Source organism: Lissotriton helveticus, chromosome 5_1 (genome assembly GCF_964261635.1).
Source record: "Lissotriton helveticus chromosome 5_1, aLisHel1.1, whole genome shotgun sequence".
Classification (NCBI taxonomy): domain Eukaryota; kingdom Metazoa; phylum Chordata; class Amphibia; order Caudata; family Salamandridae; genus Lissotriton; species Lissotriton helveticus.
The window spans coordinates 27,799,494-27,826,423 of record NC_136065.1 but is presented as its reverse complement, the minus strand read 5'-3'; the positions used below and the strand labels follow the sequence as shown (position 1 = coordinate 27,826,423).

Here is a 26,930-nt window from a genome sequence, read left to right as displayed (position 1 = left end):
ACTAGGTCCAGTCAAAAATAGATCCGGTATTATTTATTTATATACCACAGGAGGAACAGGACTAGGAGCACTGCTCATTCTGTGGGTCATGCTCCTGATTGGAATGAGGCGAGTCCTCGACTTGAACTTGTAGCCTGAGTCCGGACCTGCATGACCACCTCACACCTGGGTATTGAGTGGGCAAGAAGATCCAGGGCACCTATAAGCGATATTACGACCTGAGAACTGGTGAGAACTTTCCATTTAACCAACTCTCGCTTGTCCTCTAGTGATAAGATTTAGCGTGCGCTATGTTGGCACACACCTTTTGCACAGTGTGTGCATGGGGCCTGCCCTGGCGGGGGTTGTGGGGTGGACGCTTCGCAGTGCGATGACGCCTGAGTGGCACAATGGTTCATTTAAAGCTCTCGTTGAACGATACACAGGCCGTGATGGCGGTAGGGGCGATACTGACGTTGGCTTTTGCCTAAAGAGATACCAGTATCACTGGCTACCTCGGCCCTAGCGCTGTATGCACTAATGCTCCCCACGGGGGCTTACTTGGGTTATTTGGGGTTGATTTTGGGGAGTTGTCTTTACATGCTAGGCTGTGTTGGGGTTGGTCTGCTGGGGGTGGGGGAGAGCTCATGGGGAGGGGGAAACCTTACTGTTCTAGGAAAGATATACCTAGCTTCACACAACGACAGCTGGGTTGGACTTATTTGAGAGGAGATTGTTACGTTATTTTTGGGAATCTGATCAATCTGACTTTACACTCTGTAAATGTGATATGCATTGACGTACGCTTGCTCCATTTATACCCAATGGTATTGTGCTATGGCTGACTTCACCTCAGATAGCAGGACATCACACACACCTAGACTAAAGGCACTTACTTGGAATGTTCGTGGCCTAAATGACCACCGCAAAGTCAGGAAAGTCCTCAGTTATCTACAGTGCCAACATATAGACATTGCCCTGCTCCATGAGACGCATCTCCCTACACACAGTCACATGCTCAGATGCAGGGGGCTTGTGGGTAATATCTCCGTAGCGGGGTTCACCTCCAGCTGCAGAGGGGTTTTGACATGGGTGAACCCTAAGCCCAAATTGCAGATACAAACCCTGGAGACAGATGCTGAAGGCAGATTTGTTATATCTAGATGCCACGGCCCTGCCATAGACTTCACTGTAGTCAACACCTATGGCCCCAACTTTGATTCACCGGAATTCTATAAGACTCTTGCTGCCAAGGCCAAACGTTTTGACCAGAGAATCATGCTGCTTTGGGGGGAAGACTTCAACCTAAACATGAACCCGACTCTTGATAGATCCACCGGTCCTGCCCGCAGACCTACGGCTGCTGCTCTGGAGCTGCAGAGTGCAATGATTTGCCTGGGCTTGGGGGGACGTATGGCGTTCTCGCAATCCTCAGCAAGGTGGATACACGCACTACTCAGCATATCACAATGTCCATACCAGGATAGGTTACTGGCTCGCTCCCTCTTCCCACTTTGACCAAATTAGAGACTGCAGAGTGTTGCCCAGAACACTGTCCGATCACTCGCCAGTGCTGCTGGAGCTACGCATTCCAGGTAAATCCATACCGCCATTTACATGGAGGTTTCCGCCTAATTCTCTCTTGGACCCGGTGTTTAGGGGAGAGCTGGCTGAGGCCATAGATGTATTCTTCGAAACTAACATTGGCTCGGTGGACAGCTTGCAGCTGGTCTGGGAAGCTTTCAAGGTCTATATCCGAGGGGTTGCGATGTCGAAACCCTCGGGCATACTTAAGACCATTCGGCGGAGACTGGTGGACCTAGAGGAACAACTAGGCAAGCTGGAGCGCAGACAGTGCAACCTGGTAGATAACACAGTGGGAGAGGAGATTAAGACCTTGCTTGCAGAATATCATGAAGAAGCAGATAGGGAGGTTAGACACATGGGCAAATATGCCACTGCCAGGGTGTACGGCGAAGGGGAGCGGCCGAGTACGGCTCTGGCCAATCTCATGAAGGGTGCAAGACGGCAACAGCACATCACAGTGGTGAATTCTGCCGCTGGAGAACCGCTCACAGACGAGAGGGACATAGCTGATGTCTTCAAAGGACACTACTCAGATCTGTACACCTCCAAGTGCAGTGATCTGGAAGATGAAATTAATGACTATCTAGGCCACATTGACATCCCCACATTGACCAACTCAGACAGGGAATTCCTCATGCATCCTATTGAAAAGGATGACATCCTTGAAGCGCTGTCCAGCATGAGGTCGGGCAGTGCTCCGGGAGCGGACGGACTTACGGCGGGCTTCTACAAAGCCTTTAAGAATCAACTACTCCCACACCTGTCGACTCTCTTCGATGACATATGCGTGGAGGGCAGCATGCCACACTCTATGATGGTGGCACTCCTGGTTACAATACTGAAACCGGGAAAGCCTCATGATGAGTGCAGCTCATATAGACCTTTGTCGCTGCTGAATGTCGATACCAAACTGTTCGCCAAGGTCTTGGCCACCCGTTTAGCGCTACTTGCTGATCGTCTGGTAGCCCCGGAGCAGGCTGGATTTATCCCCGGTAGGAACCTAGTCTACAATATACGTACGGTCCTGGGCACGATTCAGCATGTGTGACAAGATAGGAAAGCACTGGCTGTATTTCTAGATATGGAAAAGGCCTTTGACTCAGTGGAGTGGCCTTTCATGCGTATGGTACTGCAGCGTATGGGTCTAGGGCAGCCGTTTCTACAGATGATGGGGGCACTATATCACGATCCGCGGGCTCGGCTCCGCATGGGAGACCTGGTCTCAGACTCTTTTCCCATCAGTAGAGGTACTAGGCAAGGGTGCCATCTCTCGCCCCTCCTATATGCCCTGGTGGCTGAACCACTGGCGTGCGCTCTGCGAGAATACCACGGAAATGAGGGCATAGGATTCCCGGGCTATAAGATCATAGTGTCGATGTACGCAGACGACACCCTGCTGTATGTACGCGACCCTGATACCAACCTATCATCGGTGCTTAGGGAGGTGGTTTGTTTTGGGGCGTTCTCTGGCTTGAAGGTCAATTGGACCAAATCGCTGGCTTTTCCACTGACACCGATCACTCAACCAACACCGATGGAATATCCGCTCCAGTGGACCACAGATTCGGTCCGTTATCTGGGGATTCAGTTACACACGGATGCGGAAATCCTCTTTAGAGCTAACTATGGTACTGCTGTCAGTAAGCTAGAAGATGACGTAATTACCTGGAGTAAACTTCCTTTGTCCTTAATGGGACGCATATCAATAATGAAAATGGTAGTGCTCCCCAGATTTTTGTTTCTGTTCATGACCATCCCGATGGTTCTCCCCAAATCATTCTTTGCACGGCTGCAGCAGCAGAGGACAAGCTGGACTGGGCGGGCGGACAACCACGTGTCCGGTGGACGATACTCACTATGCCATATTCAATGGGGGGCTCGGTGCCCCGGATCTGGAGGCATATTACCGTGTAGCTCAGGCGTCACATCTACACACTTGGCTACATGGGGACCGGAACATACCACATGTCCGCATGGAGACTCTCTTTGCAAGCCCTAACTCACTCCCACATACGATCTTCCAATCGCTTGATTGCAGAACGGCCCTATTGGAATCTGTAACAGCCACGAATCATGCATGGCATAGTCTCTTACAGATGCAAAACGGCGTGCTGCTATACTCGACGGAGATGCCAGTAGACTGGGCCAGATGGTTGCCCCCGCTTAAGGAGAAGGGAGTAGTTACTGCCTTACAGAAACTGAACATAAAACCGGCGGGTGACCTATTCCTTGATGGGGTTGCAAAGACATGGGAACAAGCCCTGGGAACCTGTGACATGCCCCCACTCCTAGCACGATTCCAGTACCTCACGGTGCGCCGCGCTCTCAGTGACCTGCTGGGCGGGGAAATGGTTGAGCCCCCTGAAGTTCCTGAGCTCACATGTGTCCTTAAAACTGCTTCTCTCCGGAAACTGCTGTCCAATCTATACAAACTAACACAAGCGAGCACACAACAAACATACACTAAGGCGCGATTAGCATGGCAGACTGATTTAGACACTGTATTGGACGTTGACACGTGGCGATATTGCTGTACTAACACTAAGAAAGTATCACTCAATGGCCGACAGACTGGTTCACTTCAAATGCCTAAATCGGGTGTACTACACCCCAGCTAGACTCTGCAGATATGGCTTAAGGGATTCTGCTCATTGCGAGAAGTGCAGCGCCCCAGATGCAGACTTCCTACACCTCGCTTGGCAGTGCCCTGGCATCTGGGAATTTTGGGGAACAATATTCGCTGATATTAGCGAGCTGACGGAGGTTGTCATCACACCTGACCCCCTTAAGATACACCAAGAAGCTGCCGAGGGCGATCAGACGTCTGGTAGACATGGGCCTGCTCGTGGCCCGCCGGGTGCTGGCTTGTTGCTGGATGAGAGGCCCATTGCCCACTCCTAAGCGCTGGGCGCACGACATGCTCTATTGCTGCACTCAATCTGAAAATTATAGTGAGCTACAGCCCCCCACTAGCAGACCTAAGAACTTCTGGGGCCTGTACCAAACTTACTTGGGGAACAGAGAGGGAACCGACGGGGCCGCAGAGTGATAGTGCACTGTGTGCTATAAAGACGAATGTGACTGGGCTGGGTGGGACTCAAAGTGTAGCCTTTGTATTGCTGTTGCGGACTGTGCTGAATGTCCCTTAACAGAAGTATAATTTGCAATTATGGTGAAGCGATGCCTGCCCTGCTATGGGTTGTTGGCTAAATGGCTGTGTATATACTTATTCGAAGGATGCAATGATACCGTGCACGCAGAGGAAGTCAGCAATGTCAGATGGGGTGGAGGGGGGATTCTGAGCGGGACTGTTTTATATTGATGTTCTCAATGTAAACGCAATAAAGAAATTTACAAAAAAAAAAAAAAGGTCTGGCAAAACAAAATCTCTATGTTTTCTTTACGTTAGAGGAGATAAGCAATTTTAACGCTTTCCATCACAAGCTACACAAAGAAAATCAGCACATAGGCAAGATTTTAGCCTGGTCCATCCAGAATAAAATTGAAAAGGCTACGATTAAAATCGTGGATAATCCCATTACCAGGGAGTAACAACAGAAGAAGTTTTAACGTCCAGTATAGAACGATACTATGCTTTTATCCAGCGCCCCAATGGCCAAGCTCAGGCAATGCTGGAGATAATTACATCTATTGAAATAGAAGCACTCCAGAGAATGCCCAATGCAAAAGCATGCGAAAATGATGGACTAACCTCAGAATTCTATCAATAATTTGCCAGAGAATTTGTGCCCTTTATGGTAGAGCTTTTAAATTATATTAAAGAGTGTGGGGAAGTCCCCTCTTCTTTCAAAGAATCAACTATTGTGAAATTCCCTCAGAGAGACAAAAATCCGAAAAATATAAATTCGTACAGACCCATCAGCCTTCTAGATACAGATTTTAAAATGATGATGAAAGTCTGGGTGACCCGAATGATGCCTGGCGCGCAGTCATTAATCCATAAAGATCAGTGCGGATTTGTTGCGGGTCATCTCATGTCAGCGAACACCCAGTTTTTAACACAGGCAACAGATTATTCTACAACTAAACACATAAATGCGTTAATAATTATGATTGATGCTGAAAATGTGAGATTTGATCTTGTAAACTGGGATCCTTTATTTTTTCATAGCCTGAAAACATTTGGGTTTCCCTCACAATTCACCACAATGTTGGTGAATCTTTATCATGGTGCAGATGTCAACGTTGTGATGAATGATCAACTGGTTGGCACCGATTCAATTAACAGAGGCACACGTCAAGGGTGTCCTTTTTCTCAAAATTGTATTTAATTTTTTATCGAATCTTTGGGGGAAAATTATGTAAAATTGATATCAGGGCACCAATAGAGGGGATAGCCAGGCTCAAGCTTTTTGCAGATGGCATTACTCTTTACCTGCAACCAGAGGAGTTAAATATACAAGGGGCAAAGCAGAGGACGGAGGAGTTTACAGGAATAGGGAGTTATAAGATCAATCGAAGCAAAACAGAGGGCCTAATTTTTATTATTATTATTATCGATTTGTTGAGCGCGATTGCTGCCCAGAGGCGTCCAAGCGCTGAGATTAAACAGAGATGTGACAGGGCCGAAGGTGCAGGAACTAGAGGGATTTGGCAAATAAGGCTGTTTTCAGCTTCTTACGGAATGAGAGCAGGTCGGGTGTAGACCGAAGAGTGAGGGGGAGGGCATTCCAGAGCTTGGCGGCGTTCAGCGAGAACAGCCTGCCCCCCGACCTAGCTCTCTTCACTCTAGGGACAACTGCCAGAAAGGCACCCGTGGACCGCAGATTCCTGTTAGGGTGGTAGGGAGTGACCAGGCTGTTGTTAATTGCTGAACCGGTCTTCCAAAAGGCCCGGTGCGTAATGCACAGTGCCTTGAAGGCTACTCTCTGCCTTACTGGCAACCAGTGTAAGCGACTGGGATCGTGGAATCTGGAGTATGGTACGTGCCGCGCAATTTTGTACCACCTGAAGCTTCCGAAGAGTCATCTCGGGTGCCCCTAGGTAAAGAGCATTATTTGAGTCCAGACGGGACTGGATGAGGCCTTGTACCGCCACCTTCTTGGCATCAAGGGGCAGAAGTGGAAGAACCTTCCTCAGTGATCTAAGTAAGCCAAAACAGGTGGCAGACAGCCTGGTGGCCTGAGTGGAGAAAGAGAGCTTGTTGTCAAGCCATACTCCCAGGCTCTTCACACTATCCTTGGGAGTAGGCGGTGCGCCTAGACCATCGGGCCACAAGGAGGTAAAGGGTACTGGTGAAGCAGGACCTAGGAGCATGTGCTCTGTTTTTCCTCCATTCAATTTGAGGGAGGAGTTGGTCATCCATTCCCTCACGTTCTCCAAACAGTTCAGCAGGCCAGCCGAGGGGTGCCGCCTGTTCTCTTGGGCCAATGAAACCACTAGCTGGGTATCGTCGGCGTACGACACGATCTTAATGCCGTACGGTTCGACTACCCCAGCCAGAGGCTTCATGTAAACATTAAATAATACAGGGCTCAAAGACGAGCCCTGCGGTACTCCACAGCTAAGTGGCCTGCTGGTAGATGTTGTGTCGCCATCAAAGATCTGAAAAGATCTGTCAGCTAGAAAGGAACTGAGCCACCTTAGTGCATCTCCCGAGATTCCGATGGTCTGGAGCCGGTTCAGCAGGGTGTCGTGGCTGACCGTATCGAAGGCAGCACTTAGATCAAGGAGGATCACTGCCACTGATCCTCCCTGATCCAGTATCCTTCGAGATTCTTCGGCGACTGCTAACAAGGCAGTTTCAGTCCCATGGTTTGGTCTGAAGCCTGTTTGGGACGTGTGAAGTAGGGAATGATTCTCCAGGAACTGGCCCAGCCGGGCGTTTATGTATTTCTCCAACACCTTGCCAGCCCACGGGAGAAGTGAGATGGGGCGGTAATTGGAGTGGTCATCAGGGTCTAGGCTAGGTTTTCTTTTTAGAAGCGCCCGAACCATGGCTTGCTTCCAAGCAATGGGGACTGTACATGTGGATAAGGACAGATTTAGTATAGTTCCAGGATGACAGGGAGGGTAACTTCACCTGCCTGCATCAGGATTCCTGGAGGGGCTGGGTCGCGGGGGGAACCCGACTTTACTTGGCGAGCCACTTTGTTCAAGGTGTCCAGGTCCATGAGGGGGAAATGATCGAGCATAGGCTCAAGAGTCGGCTGGTCTGGGGGGGGGGGGGGGGAATTTTCCGGGAGGAATGACTCAGTCGCCTCATGATTTGAGGCCATGGCTGGAAAGGTGGAGTATATGTTTAATACCTTATTGTAAAAAAATTCCGCCAGTTCATTACATTGCTCCTGGGTCTTGATCAGAGGGGGGGCAGTGGCGACATTGGTACATTGCTTTATTATATTAAAAATTTCTTTGGGCTTAGATTTGGATTCCAAGATTTTGTCGGAATAGTAGAGTGCCTGGGCTGTCCTGACCCCTTCTTGATAAATTCTGATCGCCTCTCTATAGGAAGCCTTTTTTTCTGGGAGGAAGTCTACGCGCCAAGCTCTCTCTCGTTGTCTGCAGAGGCGTTTCAACTCTTGTAGCAACTTATTGTAGCTGCTGTACATCTCCCAGCCAAACTACAGCCCAACAAGGTTGAAAACTCCTATAAAGTGTCTTGGAATATATGTACGGACAATGTTGCTCATTTGTATCGCTTGAATTGCGAGGCAACGCTTAGCAAAATCAAAGGGCTTTTCGAAAGATGGTGCCTGCTTCCTTTAACCTTAATTGGATGAGCTGCCATGATTTAAATGTTGGTCCTACCATTATGAATATTTCTTTTTTTCTAATATACCAATTAACCACTTGGCTGCTAAGGTCCTCCCCCCTCTTCCCATTGACTTTCCATTGAAATCAATGGAAAGTCCATGACGAGTTACCCTTGTCATTAGCGCTGAAGGGGTTAAAATCCCTAATAGTTTTTTTAGGAGCTAGATGCATTGATTTCGAGTTTTATCTGGAAAAAAGTATCTAGAGTGAAACAGAGTGTTTTACAATTAGATAAAAAAACACAGGGTGGATTATAACTCCCTCACATGCAGAGTTATTACCAAGCAGCCTTAATTAACACAGGGTGGATTAGCACTTCCTCACGTGCAGCGTTATTACCAAGCAGCCTTAATTAACACAGGGTGGATTAGCACTCCCTCACATGCAGAGTTATTACCAAGCAGCCTTAATTAACACATGGTGGTTTAGCACTCCCTCACATGCACAGTTATTACCAAGCAGCCTTAATTAACACAGGGTGGATTAGCACTCCCTCACATGCAGAGTTATTACCAAGCAACCTTAATTAACACAGGGTGGATTAGCACTCCCTCACATGCACGGTTATTACCAAGCAGCCTTAATTAACACAGGGTGGATTAGCACTCCCGCACATGCAGAGTTACGAAGCAGCCTTAATTAACACTGGGTGGATTAGCACTTCCTCACATGCAGTTATTACCAAGCAGCCTTAATTAACACAGGGTGGATTAGCACTTCCTCATATGCACAGTTATTACCAAGCCGCCTTAATTAACACAGGGTGGATTAGCACTCCCTCACGTGCAGCGTTATTACCAAGCAGCCTTAATTAACACAGGGTGGATTAGCACTCCCTCACATGCAGAGTTATTACCAAGCAGCCTTAATTAACACAGGGTGGATTAGCACTCCCTCACATGCAGAGTTACCAAGCAGCCTTAATTACCACAGGGTGGATTAGCACTCCCTCACATGCAGTTATTACCAAGCAGCCTTAATTAACACAGGGTGGATGAGCACTCCCTCACATGCAGAGTTATTACCTAGCAGCCTAAATTAACACAGGGTGGATTAGCACTCCCTCACGTGCAGCGTTATTACAAAGCAGCCTTAATTAACACAGGGTGGATTAGCACTCCCTCACATGCACAGCTATTACCAAGCAGCCTTAATTAACACAGGGCGGATTAGCACTCCCTCATATGCAGAGTTATTACCAAGCAGCCTTAATTAACACAGAGTGGATTAGCACTCCCTCACATGCAGAGTTATTACCAAGCAACCTTAATTAACACAGGGTGGATTAGCACTCCCTCACATGCACGGTTATTACCAAGCAGCCTTAATTAACACAGAGTGGATTAGCACTCCCTCACATGCAGAGTTATTACCAAGCAGCCTTAATTAACACAGGGCGGATTAGCACTCCCTCACATGCAGAGTTATTACCAAGCAGCCTTAATTACCACAGGGTGGATTAGCACTCCCTCACATGCAGCATTAATACCAAGCAGCCTTAATTAACACAGGGTGGATTAGCACTCCCTCACATGCAGAGTTATTACCAAGCAGCCTTAATTAACACAGGGTGGATAAGCACTCCCTCACATGCAGAGTTACCAAGCAGCCTTGATTAACACAGGGTGGATTAGCACTCCCTCACATGCAGAGCTATTACCAAGCAGCCTTAATTAACACAGGGTAGATTAGCACTCCCTCACATGCACAGTTATTACCAAGCAGCCTTAATTAACACAGGGTGGATTAGCACTCCCTCACGTGCAGCATTATTACCCAGCAGCCTTAATTAACACAAGGTGGATTAGCACTCCCTCACATGCAGAGTCATTATCAAGCAGCCTTAATTAACAAAGGGTGGACTAGCACTCCCTCACATGCAGAGTTACCAAGCAGCCTTAATTAACAGAGGGTGGATTAGCACTCCCTCACATGCACAGTTATTACCAAGCAGCCTTAATTAACACAGGGTGGATTAGCACTCCCTCACACGCACAGTTATTACCAAGCAGCCTTAATTAACACAGGGCGGATTAGCACTCCCTCATATGCAGAGTTATTACCAAGCAGCCTTAATTAACACAGGGTGGATTAGCACTCCCTCACATGCAGAGTTATTACCAAGCAGACTTAATTAACACAGGGCGGATTAGCACTCCCTCACATGCAGAGTTATTACCAAGCAGCCTTAATTAACACAGGGTGGATTAGCACTCCCTCACATGCAGCATTAATACCAAGCAGCCTTAATTAACACAGGGTTGATTAGCACTCCCTCACATGCAGAGTTATTACCAAGCAGCCTTAAATAACAAAGGGTGGATTAGCACTCCCTCACATGCAGATTCATTACCAAGCAGCCTTAATTAACACAGGGTGGATTAGCACTTCCTCACATGCAGAGTTATTACCAAGCAGCCTTAATTGACACAGGGTGGATTAGCACTCCCTCACTTGCAGAGTTATTACTAAGCAGCCTTAATTAATACAGGGTGGAGGATTAGCACTCCCTCACATGCACAGTTATTACCAAGCAGCCTTAAATAACACAGGGTGGATTAGCACTCCCTCACACGCAGTTATTACCAAGCAGTCTTAATTAACACAGGGTGGATTAGCACTCCCTCACATGCAGAGTTATTACCAAGCAGCCTTAATTAACACAGGGTGGATTAGCACTCCCTCACGTGCAGCATTATTACCAAGCAGCCTTAATTACCACAGGGTGGATAAGCACTCCCTTATGTGCAGAGTTATTACCAAGCAGCCTTAATTAACACAGGGTGGATTAGCACTCCCTCACATGCAGAGTTATTACCAAGCAGCCTTAATTAACACAGGGTGGATTGGCACTCTATCACATGCAGAGTTACCAAGCAGCCTTAATTACCACAGGATGGATTAGCACTCCTTCACATGCAGAGTTATTACCAAGCAGCCTTAATTAACATAGGGTGGATTAGCACTCCCTCACATGCAGAGTTATTACCAAGCAGCCTTAATTAACATAGGGTGGATTAGCACTCCCTCACGTGCAGTTATTACCAAGCAGCCTTAATTAACATAACACAGGGTCGATTAGCACTGCCTCACGTGCAGGGTTATTACCAAGCAGCCTTAATTAACACAGGGTGGATTAGCACTCCCTCACGTGCAGAGTTATTACCAAGCAGCCTTAATTAACACAGGGTGGATTAGCACTCCCTCACATGCAGCATTATTACCAAGCAGCCTTAATTAACACAGGGTGGATTAGCACTCCCTCACATGCAGAGTTATTACCAAGCAGCCTTATTTAACACAGGGTGGATTAGCACTCCCCCACATGCAGAGTTATTACCAAGCAGCCTTAATTAACACAGGGTGGATTAGCACTCCCTCACATGCAGAGTTATTACCAAGGAGCCTTAATTAACATATAGTGGATAAGCACTCCCTCACATGCAGAGTTATTACCAATCAACCTTAATTAACACAGGGTGGATTAGCACTCCCTCACATGCAGAGTTATTACCAAGGAGCCTTAATTAACATAGAGTGGATAAGCACTCCCTCACATGCAGAGTTATTACCAAGCAACCTTAATTAACACAGGGTGGATTAGCACTCCCTCACATGCAGAGTTATTACCAAGGAGCCTTAATTAACACAGGGTGGATTAGCACTCCCTCACATGCAGAGTTACCAAGCAGCCTTAATTAACGGTAAAACACCTTCACTCCGCATACCTTCACTCCTCATACCATTACACCGCAAGTACCATTACTCCGCAATACTTTTAAAACGCATACCATTACATTTTATATGCTTTTACCACGCATGCTTTTACAACGAAATTCGCTGTAAAAGTATGAATGGTAAAAGTATATGTTTTTAATGTTTAAGTTTAAGGTAAGTATATGGTTTTAGTTTGGGGGTGTTGGGGTATATGTTTTAGGGGTTCAGGGGTATTTTAAGGGTGGGTTTGGTTAATAGGGCGCACAGTGTATTTTTAGTGTATGGTATTTTTAGATTATAGGGTTGGTTTTGGGGGTGCTTGGGTATTTTTAGGGTTAAGGGTGTACGTTTAGGTTTTGGGGTGTATGGGTTTTTATTAGGGTTCAGGGTGGGTTTTGGGTTATGGGATTCAGGGGTATTTTTAGGGTTTAGGGATAGGTTTAGGTTTTGGGGTACAGGGGTATTTTAGGGTTCAGGTGTAGATTTAAGGGGTACAGGGGTATTTTTAGGGTTCGGGGTAGGTTTGGGTTTTAGGGTACAGGGGTATTGTTAGGGTTCAGGGGTAGGTTTGGGTTGTGGGGTACAAGGGTATTTTAGGGTTCAGGGCTAGGTTTGGGTTTTGGGGTACAGGGATATTGTAAGGGTTCATGGCTAGGTTTGGGTTTTGGGTTACAGGGGTAATTTAGGGTTTATGGGTAGGTTTGGGTTTTGGGGTACAGGGGTATTTTTAGGGTTCAGGGCTAGGTTTGGGTTTTGAGGTACAGGGGTATTTTTTGGGTTCAGGGATAGGTTTGGGTTTTGGGGTACAGGGGTAATTTAGGGTTTAGGGATAGGTTTGGGTTTTGGGGTACAGGGGTATTTTTAGGGTTCAGGGGTAGGTTTGGGTTTTGGGGCACAGGGGTATTTTTAGGGTTTAGGGATAGGTTTGGGTTTTGGGGTACAGGGGTATTTTTAGGGTTCAGGGGTAGGTTTGGGTTTTGGGGTACAGGGGTATTTTAGGGTTCAGGGCTATGTTTGGGTTTTGCGGTACAGGGGTATTTTTAGGGTTATGGGGTAGGTTTGGGTTTTTGGGTACACGGGTATTTTAGGGTTCAGGGCTAGGTTTGGGGTACTGGGGTATTTTAAGGGTTCAGGGCTAGGTTTGGGTTTTGGGGTACAGGGGTAATTTAGGGTTTAGGGGTAGGTTTGTGTTTTGGGGTACAGGGATATTTTTAGGGTTCAGGGCTAGGTTTGGGTTTTGGGGTACAGGGGTATTTTTTGGGTTCAGGGATAGGTTTTGGGGTACAGGGGTAATTTAGGGTTTATGGGTAGGTTTGGGTTTTGGGGTACAGGGGTATTTTTAGGGTTTAGGGCTAGGTTTGGGTTTTGGGGTGCAGGGGTATTTTTATGGTTCAGGGCTAGGTTTGGGTTTTGGGGTACAGGGGTATTAGGGTTCAGGGCTAGGTTTGGGTACTGGGGTATTTTTAGGGTTCAAGGCTAGGTTCGGGTTTTGGGATACAGGGGTATTAATAGGGAACAGGGCTAGGTTTGGGTTTTGGGGTACAGGGGTATTTTTAGGGTCAGGATGGGTTAGCGTTTAAGGGTGCTTGGGTATTTAAAGGGACTAGGGTGGGATTCGTTTTCAGGGTGTAAAGGGTAATTATTAATTTAAATAATAAATATATATGAAAATATATCTATCTCTATATCTCTATCTATATCTCTATCTATATTCACTGAAAAAACCATAGGTTTGACACCAGTTATAGTTAGCTCGAAATTTTACTCGCATAAAACCAATGAAATTCCCACGTTATAGTTAGTTGGACTCACTATAACTTGCGCATGCAATGCACTGCTGATGACGTCACATATTACATCACTCATGACATGGTCAGTGACACCATTCAAAGAAAGGCGTAATCTGCGAGCCGGACTCTACCTTTCTACCAAATTTCTTATAAATCCATTCAGCCGTTCGAGCTGTAGCCGTGTCTAAACGTCCTATGGAAAATAACATGGGGAAAACACGTTTTGGGACCCCCCTTTTATCTCAGCCCCCACTTGACGAATCCCCCCCAAACTTTCAGGGAAGGAGCGGAGCGGAGCAGGCAATCTTCCCAGGATCCGCTGTAGCGACAGGCTTCTCCTCCGCGACCGGGACGGCCGCTATAACATCCCATCCCAACATCCCAACCATAGCAGAACCCAATTGGCCCAATTGGGTTCTGCTATGGTTGGGATGTTATAGCGGCCGTCCCGGTCGCGGAGGAGAAGCCTGTCGCTACAGCGGATCCTGGGAAGCACCGACCGGTGCTTTCATTTGCGGAGCGAAGGTGGGAGCGAAGGGTCTAGCAGAGGATTCCAGCTCCAGCCCCAAGTAACAACACGCAAAGCCGAGCAGGCGGCTTCATTTCTACCTTTCAATGACTGGCTTTACTATGTGTTGGCGTGCAGGCGCGCCCACAGTGGTACGACTCGAAGAGGACTACATCACCCAGAGGGCCTTCGGCCACGCCTACTTAAGCAGGGGATGTTACACTGAGTGCTCTTCAGTAAGCGCCCGCAGCTGACACTTGCCTTCCACGCCACTGAAGAGGGGAACACGATTCCCTGAAACGCGTCTGGCGTTTTATCTTTTTTATGAAGGTTGCATGAACAATCCTGCTGGCAGGCTGTTACTTTTATTAAAGAGGGATGTCAAAGTTACCTTCATGAGGCTTCTTTTCCAATTGGGTTCTGCTATGGTTGGGATGTTATAGCGGCCGTCCCGGTCGCGGAGGAGAAGCCTGTCGCTACAGCGGATCCTGGGAAGCACCGACCGGTGCTTTCATTTGCGGAGGGAAGGTGGGAGCGAAGGGTCTAGCAGAGGATTCCAGCTCCAGCCCCAAGTAACAACACGCAAAGCCGAGCAGGCGGCTTCATTTCTACCTTTCAATGACTGGCTTTACTATGTGTTGGCGTGCAGGCGCGCCCACAGTGGTACGACTCGAAGAGGACTACATCACCCAGAGGGCCTTCGGCCACGCCTACTTAAGCAGGGGATGTTACACTGAGTGCTCTTCAGTAAGCGCCCGCAGCTGACACTTGCCTTCCACGCCACTGAAGAGGGGAACACGATTCCCTGAAACGCGTCTGGCGTTTTATCTTTTTTATGAAGGTTGCATGAACAATCCTGCTGGCAGGCTGTTACTTTTATTAAAGAGGGATGTCAAAGTTACCTTCGTGAGGCTTCTTTTCCAATTGGGTTCTGCTATGGTTGGGATGTTATAGCGGCCGTCCCGGTCGCGGAGGAGAAGCCTGTCGCTACAGCGGATCCTGGGAAGCACCGACCGGTGCTTTCATTTGCGGAGCGAAGGTGGGAGCGAAGGGTCTAGCAGAGGATTCCAGCTCCAGCCCCAAGTAACAACACGCAAAGCCGAGCAGGCGGCTTCATTTCTACCTTTCAATGACTGGCTTTACTATGTGTTGGCGTGCAGGCGCGCCCACAGTGGTACGACTCGAAGAGGACTACATCACCCAGAGGGCCTTCGGCCACGCCTACTTAAGCAGGGGATGTTACACTGAGTGCTCTTCAGTAAGCGCCCGCAGCTGACACTTGCCTTCCACGCCACTGAAGAGGGGAACACGATTCCCTGAAACGCGTCTGGCGTTTTATCTTTTTTATGAAGGTTGCATGAACAATCCTGCTGGCAGGCTGTTACTTTTATTAAAGAGGGATGTCAAAGTTACCTTCGTGAGGCTTCTTTTCCAATTGGGTTCTGCTATGGTTGGGATGTTATAGCGGCCGTCCCGGTCGCGGAGGAGAAGCCTGTCGCTACAGCGGATCCTGGGAAGCACCGACCGGTGCTTTCATTTGCGGAGCGAAGGTGGGAGCGAAGGGTCTAGCAGAGGATTCCAGCTCCAGCCCCAAGTAACAACACGCAAAGCCGAGCAGGCGGCTTCATTTCTACCTTTCAATGACTGGCTTTACTATGTGTTGGCGTGCAGGCGCGCCCACAGTGGTACGACTCGAAGAGGACTACATCACCCAGAGGGCCTTCGGCCACGCCTACTTAAGCAGGGGATGTTACACTGAGTGCTCTTCAGTAAGCGCCCGCAGCTGACACTTGCCTTCCACGCCACTGAAGAGGGGAACACGATTCCCTGAAACGCGTCTGGCGTTTTATCTTTTTTATGAAGGTTGCATGAACAATCCTGCTGGCAGGCTGTTACTTTTATTAAAGAGGGATGTCAAAGTTACCTTCGTGAGGCTTCTTTTCCAATTGGGTTCTGCTATGGTTGGGATATATATATATATATATAATATATATATTCACTGAAACAACCATAGGTTATAGACCATATATAGTTAGGAATTAGCATTTAAAAAACCTTATTTTACTCACACAAAACCATTGAAATTCCATATATAGTTAGTTGCACTAACTATATATCGCGCACCCGCAATCCACTGCTGATCATGTCACATATTACATCATTCATGACATGGTCAGTGACATCACTGATGACATCACTGATGACATCTCAAATGACATCACTGATGACATCACTGATGACAACATCCAGTGACTGTATGTTTCTGTAAAGTTAAAATATGTCTTACATATTGAAGAATGAGTGGATGTATAAGTGTCTGGATGAAGGATTTAGTAGGTGCGCGACTGACTGTATGAGTGAGTGATTAAATGTGTCTCACTGAATGCATGGGTTAGTGACTAAACTGTCTTAATTTGTGCATCATTATGTCTGTTGTGATGTAAACTGCTGCATGTGTTGATCATTAGCTATACGAGAGGCTATATGTGTTATTAATTGGTTGCCCAAGTATTTCTATGGGAGATTGAGTTTGTGTGGGGGTGGCTGGAAGGTGTGTGACTCTATGCATAGATGTGTGAGCAGTTTATTCACTAGGTGTATGAGTTCAAGAGTGCATGTGGAAACAGCTACATGGGCAGTTGACTGTGTGCATGAGTGTATTGATGAGTGAATGGATATCTCAATGCTACATGTCATAGTAAGTACATATGTAAAACACAGTACATGTGAGAGTTGGCATATATAAATAACTGTGCATGAGAGCCACTGAATGAGTGAGTGGTTGTATCGATCATTGTGAACTTGTATCAGGGATTGTATAAGAGAGTAAATATGTGTTAGTATATGTTTCAATAAGTAAGGTGTGTTTAACTGTATAGTTGAAGAAATGGAGGTGAGATTGTTTCTTTGCATGACTGACTGGGTGTGTGAGAAACTCCATGGATGAGTGGCAGTGTGTGAGTGTCTGTATACACTGAGTGTATCTAAGGTTATATTAGAGTCTGAAGAGGTTTATCGTATTAGCACAAGAATGATGTCAAATGAGATGTCATCAGTGATGTCATCAGTGATGTCATTTGAGATGTCATTTGAGATGTCATCAGTGATGTCATCAGTGATGTCACTGACCATGTCATGAATGATGTAATATGTGACATGATCAGCAGTGGATTGCGGGTGCGCGATATATAGTTAGTGCAACTAACTATATATGGAATTTCAATGGTTTTGTGTGAGTAAAATAAGGTTTTTTAAATGCTAATTCCTAACTATATATGGTCTATAACCTATGGTTTTTTCAGTGAATTTCAATGGTTTTTTAATAGCAAATATCATAAGCTGTCGAATGTCAAGTACGTGGTAAGTAAAAACATTTTCGTGTTTATGCACACTGATCTGCTTTGAATGCTGCCCCCCACCCCTCATTTCTATTAGGAGTACTCTCTCTTTGCAGATAGTGAAGGGTAGTTAACGCAGGCCTTTGCCCCCGTTGTAATCCGTCGTGCCTGCTTCTCTCTCCATTTGATTGATTGTTCTCTTTGGTTCATTCTCTATTTACAAACAAGCACAGATTCGCAATACTCTGTTTAGTCTTTGCAGATAGCGAAAAATCGTGTAAAAAAACAAAAGGAATCGAGCAAAATCAGTAGGCCACTAATGGGATCTCTTTTTGACCTCCCTAAAATAGAAACATTAGGAACAACCTGTTGATAATACCAATGTGTATGTACATAAGCGGCGTTCATTTGTGTTCACAGTACCCCTTGTTGATTGTTTGAATCGAGCATTGAATTGTTCGAAGTTGGTTCTCTTAAGAATCTTCTCTGCCTGCAAACGAGGAAGAATAGGAATATTCTCTCTCCCTTTGCAGATAGTGAAGGGTAGGTAACGCAAACCTTTAACACGTCGTGCCTATTTCGTTCCTCATTGATTGATTGTTTCCCCAAACATTGACTGTTTGGGAATTGGTTCTTTTTGGAGGTATTCCCTGTTTGCAAATATACGTAGGAAAATCTTTGCAAATAGTGAAAGGGTACGTAATGCGGGCCTTTCTCCCCCGTTGTAATCTGTCATGCCTATCTACTCCCCACTGATTGATGCACCTGTTTCACCCGGACCATTTACTAGAGATACGTCATCTGGCCCGACCAGAGAGCACCCCTAGTGAAAAGGACATATGCAATAATAACGAAGTGACCACTGTATCCTGTTAACAGAAACTTTAGCATGAAACAACCTGGAAAGAAAAGAATAGGAAAACGAAAATCAGTAGGCCACTGATGAACATGAACTTTTATTAAACAACGAACAAAGAAACGATAACATAACGTAATGATAAAACCTATTAATGTCCTAGAAACAAGAAAACGTTAAAATATGCCAGTGGTGAGAGACCAGAAAAACAGTAAGAGAAACCAAATCACCCCTCGCTGTCCCACCGCCTGCCACGCCAAAAAAATCGATAGACTAGGGAAAATGCAAGTCAGTAGAACATCCGCCCCCACTCTGGAAACTTCCAAGGTGGGGCAGGGTTGCGGCTACGCCCAGCCGGGAGCAGCCCATATAAGGCGGGTCCTGCTGCCACGCCTCGGCCAGGAGATCCTAACGTAGGGTGTAGCCGGAGGAGAGGCCGAGGCCAGCGGGACCCGGCCAGGGGATTGCCTTTACAACGCTGAAGAGTTGCAGGGGGGGGAATATCTCCTCGACCCTCCCCTCTCTCTCTCCCAGTCCGGCCGCCGTGGCCCTTGACAGTTTCAGGTAGTCCCGCCACATGCTCTTCCGGTCCGGCCACCAACGGTCGGGGGGCCGAGGCCGACGGGATCCGGCTGCAGCCGATAAACCAAGGAACCCGTTCATGGGGCCAGAGCCAGGGGCGTCCGGCCGACATCCACCGGAAGCCCGGCCCGAAGACGGACGGGACACTTCTTCTTTCTTGAATAATGGCTGCGACAACACTGGGGGGGGATGTCTTGCACATGCCTCCGACCCCCCCCCCCCCCCCCTCGTCCTCATCGCCTGGTCCGGCCATAACAAATCTCAAGCGAGACGCCGTGGGGTGCACTGGGAGGGAGAGACGGTGCGAACAGGCCTCTCCCGCCTCCCCAGGTGGAGGCTTCCCAGCTGCACCCTCAGCGCTTCAGGCGCCCGGAAAAGGGTTCTTCCACTGTGGCCATGCTGCAACGTCTCGCCCGGCAGGGTGGAGCCCGTCCGCTCATTTGACCCCGCGATCGCCAGTAGCTACCGAACTCTCAAAATGGCGGTCGACCTGGCAAGAGCGGGCCCAGCATAAAGAAATGGCCCGGTCACTGGTTGACTCCACCACCGTAGTCCTCCACGACCTTGAAGATTCTAGAGGAGCCGCGGGAGTCTCCGACCCCCGATGGGGAATGACTGCCATGATCGCCCGTGGAGTGACAAAACTGTATCCGCGGGACGTCGCGCTCCCATGCTGGCGCCAGCCTCACTTTGAATTACTAGAATCCTGCAGACCTCAGTTCCGGTGAAAGCACAGTGTGACCCGGTAGGAAAAATTGTTGCACCCCCTCCCCTTTTTGACTGATAGTTCAAACCACCGATCCTTTCCTTTGCCCTTTTAACTGAACTTTGGACTGCCTCCCCCTCTTTTACATTTTCTAGAGAAAACAAAACATTAACCACTACATTAGCATAGCAGTTGACACCAGAACTGTTTTCAAATTGAAAACCAACAACATCTTCAACAGAATCCTTTTTGTTTCTGCTGTGACCCTGCTACAGCACAGGCATTGTCCTCAGCAGTAATTCTGCAATGCCGGTAAGAATAGCTGTGGTGCCTACTGGACTCACTCACCCCCGCGGCGCCCCACGCCGTTATTTGCTGGGCGGCAACTTACTAGACATCACTTTCGTGCCATCTAGATTTCAGCGCGTTCTGCTGCCTTGGAACTATTCGCACAACAGACTGCTACTGACGACCCACCCCCAGGCAACATCTTCTGAATTTTCATAATTTGAAAGAACTAGTAACATGTCCTCATCAGGAATTCAAAAGAAATTGCCACGGTCTCTTCGTTGTTTAAATGTTTTTACTGTTTTTGTTTTGTTGTATATATTTATATGTTATTAAAGTTTTATATTCCTACTACTTTGTTGGAGTGCTATATATTTTTAATGTGACACATAATTGTAAAAACTTTGATGTACAAAGAGTCATTCCTGGAATCTTCCGCTTCAGGCTCGGTCCCCTCCCCAATCACAATACAGGATGGTTTTCAGATAGTAGGAACACGTGTGGTGTGACGGATCTCATCGGGTGTGGGCCTTGATCTACTATAACTCCTTTGAAGAGGGGTGATTCTTTACAGCTGGAGCCATAAACTACATCTGCAGGGCTAGCTGATAGCCTGGACAATCGGACACAGAGGAAGAGGAGTGTCAGAGGGTGCGGTAGTGAATAGGGCGAAAGGGAGGTGTCGGGCGGGCACAGAGTGTGATTCTCAGGGAAGAGCAGCGCAGATGGGGGGAGGTTTATTGCCCATGCATAAGACAGAGAGCGGGGGTGACCAGTGCCTGGGGAAGATGCTTGCGAGGGTGGGGAGCCATGCTACGAATCGACAGCGTGCAGAGAGTGGGTCTGGTCAAGGCATCTAAAATGGCTGCCGTGCACGACAAAAGTGTGGCATTTCAAAAAAGGCAAGATGGCGCAAACAATGTTTTTCAACACTTCCTCATTTCCTTCGAATCGAACGTTAACAGACGTTGGTGCATATTACCAAAGTTAAGCGATATTTATCGCTAACTATGCTTACCAACGAATTTTTTACCGCTAAGCATCGTCAGAAATTATCGAAGATAAACCTTGCTATTATCAAGGTTTATCGCAAATGCGATAACGGCCGCAATGCATGAATATCGCTAAAAAGTCAGCGATATTCATGCATTACCGAGCTAATGCTCTTAGCCATGTTATCCACCTCCCATTGGATAACATGGCTAAGAACTGCTCAGGGCAGGTGTTACTTTTTGGAGATATTCGCGCTTAGCGCGAATATCTCCAAAAGTTGGTAATAGGAGATAGATATCTTGCATGTTGTAATGCAAATTATTGTGGTATATGGAACTCATACCATAATCTCTCAGGAAAGCAGAAACTGATCCTTTTGGGACCACTTGAAAAGGCCTAGGGGGTGAGGGGTACTCTACTTTGCCCCCTTTTCACGTTCCGAACTATTTTATTTTACTCTCTTCTGTAATTACACAAAATAGCAACGATAAGATGCATCGGAGACACACAGTAAGAGAAAGGAGGCCGGAGATGAAGAAGAGATGTCAAATACACATTGGAGATAATATAGTGGCAGAAGGGAAGTAAATATGAGTAAACTTACCATGTAACATAAAAATGTTGCACTCTATACTATAAGTCTCATTTTATACTACAATCACTTCGCTACAACCTCATAAATTAAAAATAAAAATGAATAATGTCTCAAACAATTTTTGATTTCTAAATATAAATTTATTCTTCAGAATTTTCTAAATTTGAAAGAACCAGTAACATGTCCTCATCAGCAATTTCCTCATGAAAAGTCTGAAATGATGATTCTTGTAACTCTATGGTCTCCAAACATTCGATAAATTCGCCATCAACAGATTGATCAAAAAAATCATTCAAGTCATCTCCTCCTTGTGACAATATTTCATTATTGGTGCTGTCAATTTCAATCAATGTAGTGGAATCATTCAAGTCATCTCCTCCTTGTGACAATATTTCACTATTGGTGGTGTCAATTTCAATCAATGTAGTGGAATCATTCAAGTCATCTCCTCCTTGTGACAATATTTCATTATTGGTGCTGTCAATTTCAATCAATGTAGTGGAATCATTCAAGTCATCTCCTCCTTGTGACAATATTTCACTATTGGTGGTGTCAATTTCAATCAATGTAGTGGAATCATTCAAGTCATCTCCTCCTTGTGACAATATTTCATTATTGGTGCTGTCAATTTCAATCAATCTAATGAAATCATACACGTCATCTCCTCCTTGTGACAATATTTCATTATTGGTGCTCTCAATTTCAATCAATGTAGTGGACAATTCAAAAGAAATTGCCACGGTCTCTTCATTGTGAGCCATTTTATTTTGAAATTGCTTGCTGTAAATTGCAGAAAAAAATAATCACTTTCATTTATCGTTTTTAGTAATACATAATATAAAACTAACTTTATCAAGTATTTAGTATAACAGAAGGACTGCAAATAAATAACAGAAAACATTTTTCAAATTATCTTCAAGTGTACAACATAGTTCCCCTTACAAATTAACAACTCACCTTTTTAAAAGTAGGAGAAGTGTTAGTACTGTGTAAATCAAACACCAGAAATTCACCACCAAAAATTCCTCACAAATGTACCTCAGACAGTAGTATCACAAAATGGCTGTGGTTTCCTCTCATTTGACATATATACATAACCAATTAACTTTCATCACACACAAATACAAAACCAAAGTAACATTTTAATTGGTTCTAAATTTCAACACTTTCAAATGTGTTTTCCCCATGCAATTTTCCATAGGACATTTACATACGTCTACAGCCTGAATGGCTGAACGGAATTACACCAAACTTGGCAAAATGGTACATCAAACCTAAGAGGTCAGGAAGGATCTACTATGCCCCCTTATGGTCATTTGCCCCTTCGCTTTGGCCTCCTCTTGTCTCTCGATCCTACCGAGAGACAAGATGGCGGCCGCTACGGACTGTTTGGAATGTTGACAGACTCCGGAGAACCAATCAGCTTCGCAATGCTCCGTAACGCGAAAAGTACGCGAAGCGGAGCGCTGTTACAGATATATATCTTTTTTTGAACGTTAATTTCTCAAAATCCACTGGAGCACATATATTGAGACCTAGCAAAGGCACATCGGGCTACCAGTCCCTAATATTTTGCCAAGTTTCGTGCAAATCCATTCAGCCGTTCGATTATTGACATTTAGATACGTCTACAGCCTGAATGGCTGAACGGAATTACACCAAACCTTACACCAAACTTGGCAAAATGGTACATCAAACCTAAGAGGTCAGGGAGGATCTACTATGCCCCCTTATGGTCATTTGCCCCTTCGCTTTCGCCTCCTCTTGTCTCTCGATCCTACCGAGAGACAAGATGGCGGCCGCTACGGACTGTTTGGAATGTTGACAGACGCCGGAGAACCAATCAGCTTCGCTTCACAAAGCTCCGTTGCGCGAAAAGTCCGCGAACCGGAGCGCTGCCCGGTCCGCTGTTACAGATATATATCTTTTTTTAAACGTTAATTTCTCAAAATCCACTGAAGCACATATATTGAGACCTACAAAAGGCACATCGGGCTACCAGTCCCTACAATTTTGCCAAGTTTCGTGCAAATCCATTCAGCCGTTCGGGCTAAAAGTGAGGCCAACCGCCCTATGGAAAACTCAATGTTAAAAACACGTTTTGGGACCCCCCTTTTTTCTCGACCCCCCCTGGACGAACCCCCCCCCCCCAATTTTCAGGGGCTGCTCAGAAACAAAATGTGCCATTTTCCTGAAAATTTCAGCCAATTCCGTCCACAAACGCCAAAGTTATTAGACATAGAATTTTCAAAAATCCCATAGAGAAAAAATCCTAACTATATATACCTACTGGCGACCGCCAGTAGGTAATATATATATACACACATATATATATATATATATATATATATATATATATATATATATATATACACATATATATATATATATACACATACACATACACTATTATAAAGTAAGAACTGGGAACTTTTGAGGCGGGTAAACTCAGGAACCACAGCGCCAATCCAAACACCCAATACATCATTGGAATTGGCAGGGTCTGCAGAGTGACATAGGCTATATACCCCCAAAAAATATACGTTCTTTAAAAAATATACCTTACAAAAAAAAGTAGTCCCTTGGAAGTAGCGCCGGCCGTGTGCGCGAACGTGCTGACATCATCAGGAGCACGATTAGTACAGCCGTGGGGAGGAAAAGTAAAGACGGCGTGGAACCGACATCCGGTTCACTGAAATGTGCGCAGCCGTGGGGAGGAAAACTAATGCGGCGTTCGGCGGGAGGAGCACGGAAGACAGTGGCGGCGACAGTGGGGACGCGAGGTAAGGGACTTCCTGGAGCGCGGAAAGGAGCAGACAATTTGTTAAATTTAGATATTCCTCACTTTGCACCTAGCGGCGGCGACAGTGGGGACGCGAGGTAAGGGACTTCCGGGAGCACGGAAATGATAAAAAATGCCAATGCCTCTGATACCCTCTTCGGGTGCAGTGCAACCGTTGCAACTCTCGAGTTGGGAGCTGTTTCCTTTGCTATGGGCCCCGATATAGAAAAAAGTCTGCATAATGGAAGGACGGTCACTGAAGCCGTTCCTTTTTTTGCTGGTGTTCACTCATAGCAACGCGGCCTGGCAGCACATTCAAAGACGCAATGCCGTGTGAGCGTGGTGATTGTTTCCAGGCAGCAAATGGGCTCCATTTTTTAAAATTAGTTTTGGGGAGTAGTTTTGCCAAGCCCCTTTTGATTTAAAAGCAAGACGAAGGCGCAACGCTGCGTTATTCAAGGTGGTCCTGTCCCCGCTGCTTAGTTTGTTAAGGCATATGCACAATTGCTGCACGAAATAAAAACTGTGACGGGTGTCAGTATTGCAGGGGGCCCTGAAGCAGCCTTAACGTCGGGGCGGGCGGGGGCCCAGAAGCAGCCTTTTGCTCCCGGACAACGTCGGGATGGGCTGCTAATTATATATAATTTAAAAAAAAGTATTTTTATAAAGTATAGGACCTCACCACACATGCATTTGCGTTGTAATGGCATGCGTAATAAAGTCATATGCGTTGTAAAAGTTTGAGGAATTATGGCTTGCGCAGTAATGGTACTTTCGGAGTAAAAAATGCGGAGTGATGTTATGCGGGATGAAAGAATGGGGGATATCATCATATATTCTTAATTAACACAGGGTGGATTAGCACTCCCTTACATGCAGAGTTATTACCAAGCAGCCTTAATTAACACAGGGTGGATTAGCACTGCCTCACATGCAGAGTTATTACCAAGCAGCCTTAATTAACACAGGGTGGATTAGCACTCCCTCACATGCAGAGTTATTACCAAGCAGCCTTAATTAACACAGGGTGGATTAGCACTCCCTCACATGCAGAGTTATTACCAAGCAGCCTTAATTAACACAGGGCGATTAGCACTCCCTCACATGCAGTTATTACCAAGCAGCCTTAATTAACACAGGGTGGATTAGCACTCCCTCACGTGCAGAGTTATTACCAAGCAGCCTTAATTAACACAGGGTGGATTAGCACTCCCTCACATGCAGAGTTATTACCAAGCAGCCTTAATTAACACATTGGCGAGGGTTTTGGATGGGAGCAGGGTATTAGATGATTGTTTAACCAGAATGGTGCAGGAATCTGAAATAAGTCGACCAGCTTTTTATTAAAACAGCTAGACTGCCTAAAAATACTAGATACAAGCTTCTTCAGGGGTTCAGACGACGATTGTGCGGTCTTAGTAAATGTTATCAGGCCATTTTTGACACTTCATTTTTGCACCTCCATCAGAGCAAGTCTTTAGGGTTATCGCCGTCAGATAGGGAGATGACGTTTTGGAATTCAATAGGTTTTAAAGAATGTGGTGATTTTCCTTTACGGGATAAGTGTATCTCTTGGGTGGACCTTCTTTCCAGATGTGGGAGACAGTGTAACCGGTTCTTTTCAGGTTTTGGACGGATAGTCCACTTCTTGGTAGCAAATATTTTGGGGAACAGCCAAGGTATGCACCCTATAAGCTGTGCACTTTGTAAAAACAAATTGGTGGGAATAGGAAACTGTTATAGACTGCTTAGGCAATACTACTCTCCGAAAAAATAAATTGCTGGATTCCTGTCCAAGGTTCTCTACAATGCAATTTATCAGAAAGGGGTTGGTATGTTCTCATAGGGCATACATCTTCACGAGCTGCAAATTCTAAAAGAAAGTCGTGCTTATCTCGTTGGATGGCATATTATACCCTTCATAAAATATACCTATTAGTCCACCATGACGATTTCCGCTGTCATCAGCAAGGGACAGGCGATAGGCTCCACACATTTTTTACGTGCTCGAAATTAGAAGATTTTGGGCCATAACTATTTGAGGTATGTCAGACTTTACACAAAATATTCCCAGAAGCAAGCTTAGTATTATCCGGGGTCTCCAAGGAAGGCCAGCTGCTTAAAAGGGAGGCACGTTTTTTCTCTCCGATGCATGGGTGATTGCACGATCCTTTATTCTGCAGTTCAGGGATTGAATGCAAAGATCACACGCACTATGAAGTTTGAAGAATAAAAAAAAAAAAGGCAGTGGGATGTGCCACTGTAATGTGTCACAAATATACAGGTGGAAAATTGCACTCCTGTGGTGTGTCACTATTATACAGGTGGAGGGTTATGTTTCTGTGCTGTGCCACTAGTAATAGAGTTAGAGGGTTGTGCTCCTCGTATGTGTCACTACTATTCAGGTAGAGAGTTTTGCTCATGTAATGAGT

General features: G+C 46.2%; 1 protein-coding gene across 1 annotated transcript in view; it reads right to left on the bottom strand.

Moving 5' to 3' along the window:
- Window positions 1-26,930, bottom strand: part of LOC144754097 (E3 ubiquitin-protein ligase TRIM39-like) — a 243,702-nt gene that overhangs the window by 159,614 nt on the left and 57,158 nt on the right. The window lies entirely within an intron of this gene.